Source organism: Cervus elaphus, chromosome 4 (genome assembly GCF_910594005.1).
Source record: "Cervus elaphus chromosome 4, mCerEla1.1, whole genome shotgun sequence".
In the NCBI taxonomy this organism is placed as follows: Eukaryota; Metazoa; Chordata; class Mammalia; order Artiodactyla; family Cervidae; genus Cervus; species Cervus elaphus.
Window position 1 is genome coordinate 65,167,559 of NC_057818.1, and position 9,798 is coordinate 65,177,356.

Consider the following 9,798-nt stretch of genomic DNA (forward strand, 5'->3'; position numbering starts at 1 on the left):
GCCTTTGACTGATTGGATGTGGCCCACCATAAGATCTAGGATAACCTCCTTTACTCAAAGTCAGCTGACTGTAGGTGTCCACAGAATACCTTCACAGCAATACCAGGGCTGTGTTTGCACCACCAACCAGGCCCTGTCACCTAGCCAAGTTGACACATGAAACCTTACCATCCTTGCAGGGAAGGGCTAGCTGGGAGACAGAGTGTGACCTGCAGTTGAGAAAGACTCCTCCCCTTCCGTGACATGTTCACCACCGGCTAGATTTCACCTGCTTGGGTCCATTTGTTTGACTCTGGATTAATGGGAGGGGAAGGGGGTAATGCCTTCAAATACTGGTGTTGGCCCACTGGTAAAATGCCCCCATCTGGCGCATGTCAGGGTTGTGTGTCCATCTATTCTTTGTGTTGGAGGCTTTGTCTACAGGAAATTGGAGGGTGGGGTGAGAGGAGAGGGAGGGTGGTGACACACTGCATCTAAGTATGGGATCACTGAGCACTCAGAGGGTCTCCTCCTGGGCTCAGACTAGGACAGTACTTCCCTGCCTCCCAGACGTTGTTAGACACGCCAGATATAAACAGACCATGTTGCTTTAGCACCTGGGGCTCTGGGGCTGCTAACTGCTGCTGCGGGACACTGCAGCCTATCCTGGCTGATGCACCTTGCCCGTGGAGAGGGGAACTGGATGGCTGCGGGCCATTTGCCAAACTCTCTTGCACTTGTATCTTACCTGCCTCCTGAGAAACCTGTATGCAGGTCAAGAAGCAACAGTTAGAACTCGACATGGAACAACTGACTGGTTTCAAATTGGGAAAGGAGTATGTCAAGGCTGTATAATGTCACCCAGCTTATTTAACTTATATGCAGAGCACATCATGCAAAATGCCAGGCTGGATGAAGCACAAGCCAGAATCAAGGTTGTCAGGAGAAACATCAATATCCTCAGATATACAGATGACAACACCGTTATGGCTGAAAGTGAAGAGGAACTGAAGAGCCTCTTGATGAAAGCTAAAGAGGAGAGTGAAAAAGCTGGCTTAAAACTCAACATTTGGAAAACTAAGATCATGGCATCCGATCCCATCACTTCATGGCAAATAGATGGGGAAACAATGGAAACAGTGACAGATTTTTTCTTCTTGGGCTCCAAAATCACTGCAGATGGTGACTGCAGCCATGAAATTAAAAGATGCTTGCTCCTTGTAAGAAAAGCTATGACCAACCTAGACAGCATATTAAAAAGCAGAGACATTACTTTGCCAACAAAGATCCATCTAGTCAAAGCTATGTTTTTTCCAGTAGTCGTGTATGGATGTGAGAGCTGGACCATAAAGAAAGCTGAGCACTGAAGAATTGATGCTTTTGACCTGTGGTGTTGGAGAAGACTCTTGAGAGTCCCTTGGACTGCAAGGAGATCCAATCAGCCCATCCTAAAGGAAATCAGTCCTGGGTGTTCATTGGAAGGACTGACGCTGAGCTGAAACTCCAATACTTTGGCCACCTGATGCGAAGAACTGACTCACTGGAAAAGACCCTGATGCTGGGAAAGATTGAAGGCGGGACGAGAAGGGGATGACAGAGGATGAGATGGCTGGATGGCATCACCGACTGGATGGACATGAGTTTGAGCAAGCTCCGGGAGTTGGTGATGGACAGGCAGGCCTGGCGTGCTGCAGTCCATGGGGTCGCAGAGAGTCGGACATGCCTGAGCGGCTGAACTGACTGGCTGACTTGCACTTGTGACTTTTCTGTAGTTTGTAACCTAACTTTGGGCTTCCCTGGTGGCTCAGATGGTAAAGAACCACCTGCAATGCAGTAGACCAGGGTTCAGTCCTTGGGTTGGGAAGATCCCCTGGAGAAGGAAGGGAATGGCTACCCATTCCACGATTCTTGCCTGGAGAATATCATAGACAGAGGAGCCTGGCAGGCTACAGTCCATGGGGTCACAAAGAGTTGCTCACAACTGAGCAACTAACACTTTCATTTTTACTTTTTTCAACCTAGTTTTTAAAAATAGTTTAAATTTATTTTTTTAATTATTTAAAATTTTTTTTCATATTTTCAAATTTAGAAAAAGTGTAAATCTGAATGTCAACAGTGCCAAATTTGGCTGCCATTGCCCTAAGTAGATAGATGCCCAGGAGTGAGGGTGATATGGGAAATAGGAGTCTCATTCCCTTCCCATGCAGTTGTAATGCCAGGGCTTAAATGTTACCTATTTTTCATTCAACATGACCTCTATGTGCCTGTCAACTACTTCATTTCTGTTCAACCAAGAAAGTAATCTGATCCACATGTCCCGTGCTTTGGTTGGGCAAGTCAAGGACAAGATCTGGCACAAGAGTTTTGTCTTTGTAACCTAACACTTGCTCAATTTGCAACTTCACTGTGTTGATTAAAAAAAGTTCAGCCTCTGAGCAGGTATTCTTAACCTGCGTTTGACGGGGTAGGCTTGTGAACTTCTGATATCTATACCAGATGCTGTGTGCACGTGCCTCTTTTTATTTTTGTGTCTTTTTAACTGTATATTTTCAAACTTTCATGCATGAATTACAAGAATAAGCCCAAGAACTCCTGCACAGCTTTTGTCAATTCACCAATCGTTAACATTTCATTACACTGCTTTCCAGTTTTCTTCCCATATAAATATTTTTTTAAGACAGTTGAGAGTCAGCAGCCCCTGAGGAACCTTTCTGAAAAACACAGACATTCTCTTACAGAGTCACAGTATAGTTATCAACAATCAAGGACTTAACATTGATGAAGTCCATGTTCAAGTTTCACCAACTGTCCTAATACTGTCCTTTGGAGCAATTCTCTTTTCAGCCCCTGGTACTCTGGGATTAGGTGTTGTATGTAGTTATTGTGTCTCTCGAGACTTGAACAGCTTCTCAGTATCTTTCACGAGTTTTAGAGTCCAAGGAGCAGCATAATTTTTATTTCAGTCCCTACCAGTAGACATCTGGGGTTTCCCCATTTTCCACTATGAAAAACAATACTTTGAGGAATATGCTTTTGTACACCACATGGAGCATTTACTTAGTTTTCCCTGGGATGAGCTCCTAGGAGGGTGAACTTCTAGTTTGAAGGGAGGTGTGTTTTTAAGACTTTTGCTACATGATGCCAAGAGGCAGTTTCAAGAGCCTTGCCAAGTCCATGTATCTGAGAATGTTCATTTGCTCCCACAGTCACCAGCATCAGGCATTGTTCTATTTAATCTTGCAGTGCATCAGAGAAGTCAGTTTTACAGCCATTTAAGGATGCCTCTGGTGGCTAAACTACGTTTTTATCCAAGGCGAAACCCTGCAGTCTGGGGTTTGGGAGCAAAATGAGAGGCGATGCGGTTCACTGCCACTGTCACTAGAGGGAGCACATGATCCACTGCAGGCAGTGTTGTCCAGTCACTAAGTAGGGTCTGACTCTTTGGGGCTCCATGGTTTGCAGCACTCCAGGCTTCCCTGTCCTTCACTATCTCCCCGAGTTCGCTCAGGCTCATGTCCACTCAGTCGGTGATGCCACCCAGCCACCTCACCCTCTGTTGTCACCCCCTTCTCCTGCCCAGCATCAGGGTCTTTTCCAATGGTCAGCTCTTCACATCTGGTGGCCAAAGGGATCAGAGCTTCAGCTTCAGCATCAGTCTTTACAATGAACATTCAGGGTTGATTTCCTTTAGGATTGACTGGTTTGATCTCTTTGCTGTCCAAAAGACTTTCAAGAGTCTTCTCCAGCACAATTCCAAAGCAGCAATTATGTGGCACTCAGCCTTCTTTATGATCCAACTCTCACATATGTACATGACTACTGGAAAAACCATAGCTTTGAGTATAGGGACCTTTAACAGCAAAGTGATGTCTCTGCTTTTTAATATACTGTCTAGGTTTGTCATAGCTTTTCTTCCAAGGAGCAAGTGCCTTTTAATTTCATGGCTGCAGTCACCATCCCGTGATTTTGGAGCCCACAAAAATAAAATCTGTCAGTTTCCATTGTTTCCCCACCTATTTGCCATGACGTGATGGGACCAGATGCCATGATCTTAGTTTTTTGAATGTTGAGTTTTTTAAGTCAGCTTTTTCACTCTCCTCTTTCACCCTCATCAAGAGGCCCTTTAGTTCCTCTTTGCTTTCTGCCATTAGAGTGGTATCATCTGTATCTCTGAGGTTGTTGATATTTCTCCAGGCTGATGCTTGTGATTCCTCCAGCCTGGCATTTCACATGATGTACTCTATATATAAGTTCAATAAACAAGATGACAATATACAGTCTTGACATACTCTTTTCCCAATGTTTCCCCAATTTTGAACCAGTCCATTGTTCTGTGTTCAGTTCTAATTGTTGCTTCTTGACCTGCATACAGGTTTCTCAGGAGACAGGTAAGGTGGTCTGGTATTTCCATCTCTTTAAGAATTTACCAGTATGGTAAATTGGTAAATACGGTAAATATGACTGCAGTCACATTTACCAATTAAGTACCTCTGACCACCAAAGAGAGTTCTAAGTTCTGCTCAGGGACACAGAGGAAAGTGGTTCTTGTTAATCACCTACCACAGCCCCTACAGACGATATGCTTAAAAATATTAAGGTCACCAAGGGGCAAAGAATTTGTCAGCAACCACAGACCATGGACTCAGCAATAAATATGGAGGATTTACCCACGAAAAGATGCTCAGCCTCACTGGGAAGAAAGGGACACAGGAGAAAGACAAGGCACCTCTTGTCTATCTTTCCATGACTGACACACGTTTCAGAGACTGCTGATGCTTGGGCTCATTTCTGCATCAGGACATTGACATCAGCAGCCTCCTCTGCCTGGAACAGTCTTTCTCCTCTGGATATTCACAAAACTTGCTCCCTCACTTCCTTTAAATCTTTATGGAAATGTTTCCTTCGCAATAAAGGTCTACCCTGACTCCCCGAAACTAAAAATTCTCCCCCTCACCCTTCCTCTCACCCTAGTGTTTCTGAACCTTCTTACCTTAGCTGCTCTAATTTTTATAGTAATTATCTTTTTGTACCACCAATTTTTCTTACCAACTAGCCTGGGACCTTCCCAGTGTTAGCACTAAAGTTCGGCATTGTGGGCAACCTGGACAGTTGGCCACCTTGGGTTTAGTGCTTACTGTTTATCATCTGTCTCCCACAGAATGGATGCCCCAGGAAGGTGGTGCCTTGCTTCCTGTCTTGGTGACTGATGTATCCCAAGCACACAGAACAGGGCCTGGCAGACAGCTGGCTATAAATAAATACTTGAATGAAGGGACCAGATCCTAGTGGTGGGGATCCAAATAAGGAGAGCCCTGCCAAGGGCTACTTGGCAGAACTTCAGACACTCGTGCTCTTTGAGCCTGCAATTCCACTTCTAGGAACTTCCCCTTCAGGAAAGCTCACAGCTTTGCCCGAGGATGCTCACTGCAGCTCCTAACCACACACTAGACCAGCATAAACACCCATTAGCTAGAGAATGTTAGAAACTCCCAGGTTCTTATGGAGGACTGCAGTGCGCACTGCTGAGGAAAGATGTGTGAGAATGTAAACGTGCAAGTAGTGTGGGGAGGAAGACACCAGATATTCACAGGAGGTATGTGAGGGGTCGTGAATGGGAATGTGAGAGGGGAACGAGGGCTAGAGCTGTGCTTCCTCCTTTCACTGCAGTCACTGTGAATTTCCCTCCAAACATGTATTTCTTCCATGACAGAAGAAATGAAGGTTCATTTCTAAAGCTAGAAATTTGGGTTTCACTAAGCAAAAGTTAAGTTTCTGGGCCTCCAGCACTTGGCAAAGGAAGGACATCCCTCTCCCAGCCCATCTCCTGCCCATCCACCTCCCAAACTAACTCAAAAGGCTCCATCACTAGGCCACCTCCTGAGTCCTTCTCAGATCTGCCCACTTTTCTCCCACCATGGCTATGGCCACCACCCTAGCCCAAGCCACAACCAACTTCCTGTTGAAGTTTCTGCTTCCACTCTGGGCCCTCCAATCAAGTCTCTAACCAGCAGCCTTGAGCTAGAATTACAACAAATCCATTCACGTCTCCGGGTCAGAATTCCTCACTGGCTCCCTAGGGCCCTACCGACCATGCCCACCTCTCTCAACTCAGAACATTCTCTAGTCAGACCTTTCTTTCCCCACTCCTCTGCCCTTCTCTCAGTTCCTCCCATCTCAGGGTTTTCAAAAAATTCTTTTTAGAAAATAACAGCTTTACTGAGATATAACTCACACACCATACACAAAACTTACCAATTTAAAGTGTTTTGGTATACTCACAGAGTCACACATCTATGCCATCACCACAGTCAAGTTTAGAGTATTTTCATTGCCCCAAAATCTATCCACTAGATATTACTTTACCACCCCCCAGCCCTAGACAATCACTTATCTACTTTCTGTATGCATGGATTCAACTGTTTGGGACATTACATATAAATGGAATCATACAAATGCAGTCCTTTGTAACCGGCTTCTTTCCCTTAGCACAGCGTTTTGAAGGTTTGTCCATTCTGTAGTAGGTAACAGTACTTCATTCCTTTCTATGGCTGTATTGATCTGACATTGTAAGTATACACCACATTTAGTTTATCCATTCACCAGGTGTTGAATATGCTGGTTATTTCCATCTTTTGGGTATTACAAACAATGTGATATGCATTATCTGCACAGCTACGAACATCTGTGTATGACTTTCTATGTAGACATGTTTCTATTTCTCTGGGATATGTACCTAGCTGTGGAATTGCTGGGTCATACGGTAACTCTAGGTTTAACCCTTTGATGAATAGCCATACTGTTTGCCAAAGCAGCTACACCATTTTTCATTCCCACCAGCTGTGTGAGGGTTCCAATTTTTCCACATCCTTCCCAACACCTATTATCTCACTTTTTGATTACAGCCACCCTGGTGGTGTGAGATGACATCTCATTGTGGCTTTGATTCTCATTTCCTTGATGGCTGATGACACTGAGCATCTTGTCATGTGCTTATTGGCTATTTATATATCTTTGACCACCCGCACCATCTCTTTTCAGGATTATTCCAACAGCCTCCTCTCTGGCCTCCCTGCCTCTGCCCACATCCCCAGAAGCATCCCCCTTCATCCTCTTCTCCACCCAGCAGTCACAGTGAGACCACAGCAGTCCTCTGCTCAAAATCTGGCAGTGGCTCCCCATTCCCTCAGAGATAAGACCACAGTCCTAATCACGGCCTTCAAGGTCCTGCATGATACCCCCTCCCCAACTCCATCCACACATACATTTCTCTGACCTCATCTCCCCATACTCTCTCCTTGCCCACTCTGTTCCAACCACACTGGCCTCCGTGCAGTTCCTCAAATGTGCTAGGCCTGTGCTCCAGCTGTTTCAACTGCCCAAATACACCTTGCTGATAAGCACATATCTCATTTCCTCCCTTCCTTCAAACTTGTGTTCACATGACACCTGAGTGGTGAGGTTTCCCTGGCCATCTGGCTAGAAATTCATTCCAGCTGGCATCCCACAATCTGGCACCCCCACCCGAACCCCTCCCACCTTGCTCTACTTTTCTCTTTTTCCACAGCACTCACTCCCTTCTAACCTAAATAAATATTTTATTACATTTTGCTTCTGTGTCTATTTTCCCTTACCACAGGAAACCCCAAAAAAGGCAAAGATCATGTAAAGTTCTTAGCAGAGATGGGGCGTGTTGGAATTTCAGGAGTCAATAAAGGCAGCCTCCCTGAGGACCGACCCCAGCCACTACCTGTTTCTATCAACAAAGGCTGACTGGGACACAGACGCCCCCTTCATCTGCACATCCACTTGGCTGCTCAGGCTAGGCCAGCAGAACTCAGTCGGTTGGGACAGAGATGTGTGGCCTGCATAATCAAAAACCTTTACTGAGAAGGTTCGCTGAGCCCAATTTTAAGGCTGTGGGCAATTCCTTGCTTCTCCCTCAGGGCCTGTCCACGTCAGGGATCCCTAGCACGTCTCCCACCTGCCCTGCCACCAACGTGCTAGCCTGCCTGTCTGCTCCCGCCCACGGCCCATCAAAGCATCCAACTGCTCCCCAGGACCTGAACGCTTCAACACACCGCCCACTCAGCCTCACCGGCTTCCCAGTGGCGCCCCAAACACAACACGCGTGATCCCCTCGCCTCGCCTTTGTAGGAGTTGTTCCCTTTTCTGAAGTGCTTTTCCCATATGGAGCCCAGGCAATTTTCTTCCTCCGACAGGTCAGTGAGAAGCCCCAGCCCTCTCTCCCTGCACCCGGGGCCCTGACTGATCCGATCTGTCTTTATCACTCGCTGACGTGATAGGATATACTTACTAGTTTACTGTCTGGTTTCCCCACGACATTGTCAGCGCCCTGAACACAGGGATTTTGTCTCTTACTCTCAGCTGTATCCCCAAAGCATCCTGCCTGCCACAGGGCTGTTGCTGTTTAGTCACTAAGTCTTGTCCAACTCTCTGCAACCCCATGGACCGGAGCCCGCCAGGCTCCTCTGCCCATAGGATTCTCCAGACAAGAATACTGGAGTGAACAGCCATTTCCTTCTCCAAGTGATCTTCTTAACCCAGGGATCGAAGGGGAGTCTCTTGCATTGACAGGCAGGTTCTTTACCACTGAGTCACCAAAAAAGGTGCTCAGAAAACAAAGCACACTGAATAACTGCCAGTGTCCAGAGAGGAACCTCATAACATCCACCTGACCGGGTTGTGTCGAGGTTTCAATGAAATCAGACATGCAAATAAACTACAACAGTGCCCCGGCCAGCAAGCACGAATCAGTAACCATCACTCTCAGGAGCACCATCAGTCTGTCGGGTGGACTCCGCAGCTACAGATCAGTCTGACCACCAACTCCGCCTCATCCCAAGTGGGGGGCCCTAAGCAAGTCACTAGAACCCCTCTTCCGTCAGAGTCCTTTCGTGTTAATTGGGCCGGACTTAAGGTGAGGCCTGGGGGGCGCCCAAGTACGGTCAACCCGCCACATGCTAGTTCTGGCTAGGGCGGTGGGTGTCTCTGCACGTTTCTGCCCCAGTTCCAGAAGCTAGGGCGCCACTTGGAGTCTTGTCGGGACCCTCTCTAGAGGATCTGAGAGGCCTTGGCGGGGGCGCTGTGGCCACACAGTAGCTGAGGAGGCAGGTCAATTCCCGGGGGTCTTGCTCTCAGAGCGAAGACACATGGCCGCCCGGGGCGTGCCGGGCCGGGTCTCCAGACAGGGAAAGGGAGTCCTGAAGGGGCCTGGCTGGCGGAAGAACGGGGTCAGTCACAGGCAAGCCCCGGCCCTCAGCAAGGCCTGAAAGCTCTTCCTTCTTTATCAGACACCGTCCTCACAGGAGACTGAGGCCTGGCCGAGGCCAGAGGTCACACATTGGAGGGCCAGGCTTCTAAGCCTTCAGCGCCGGGGTCATTGGTCTTGGAACCTCTCCTACACAGCACGCAGGTCACACGTCATTCCCACCACAAAATGGCGCCTGAAACAAAAACGTACCGCGACGGCCAGCGCCCACCCCCACGACGGGCTGAGGAAGGGGCGCGAATGTCGTGAACTAATTTGCATACACAAAACCAACGAACTTCATTGGCTGTGAGAGCCTGGGTCCGCGTCAGGCAGAGCTCCCATTGGTCACTCTCCTTTTCTCCGCCCCTCTGGTACCGCCGTCTACGTCAAGGATTGGCCCGCGCGTGTCTCGTGACGCCACTCCACGACTGCGCGTCCCTGTTGGTCGGCGTGCCTTCCATCATCCTTTTAAACCCCGCGAGTCCCACCTCCTTTCGCCCCGCCCAGGCTCCACGGCCGACCGTTAGTCGCGTGCGCGATTTCTGGGC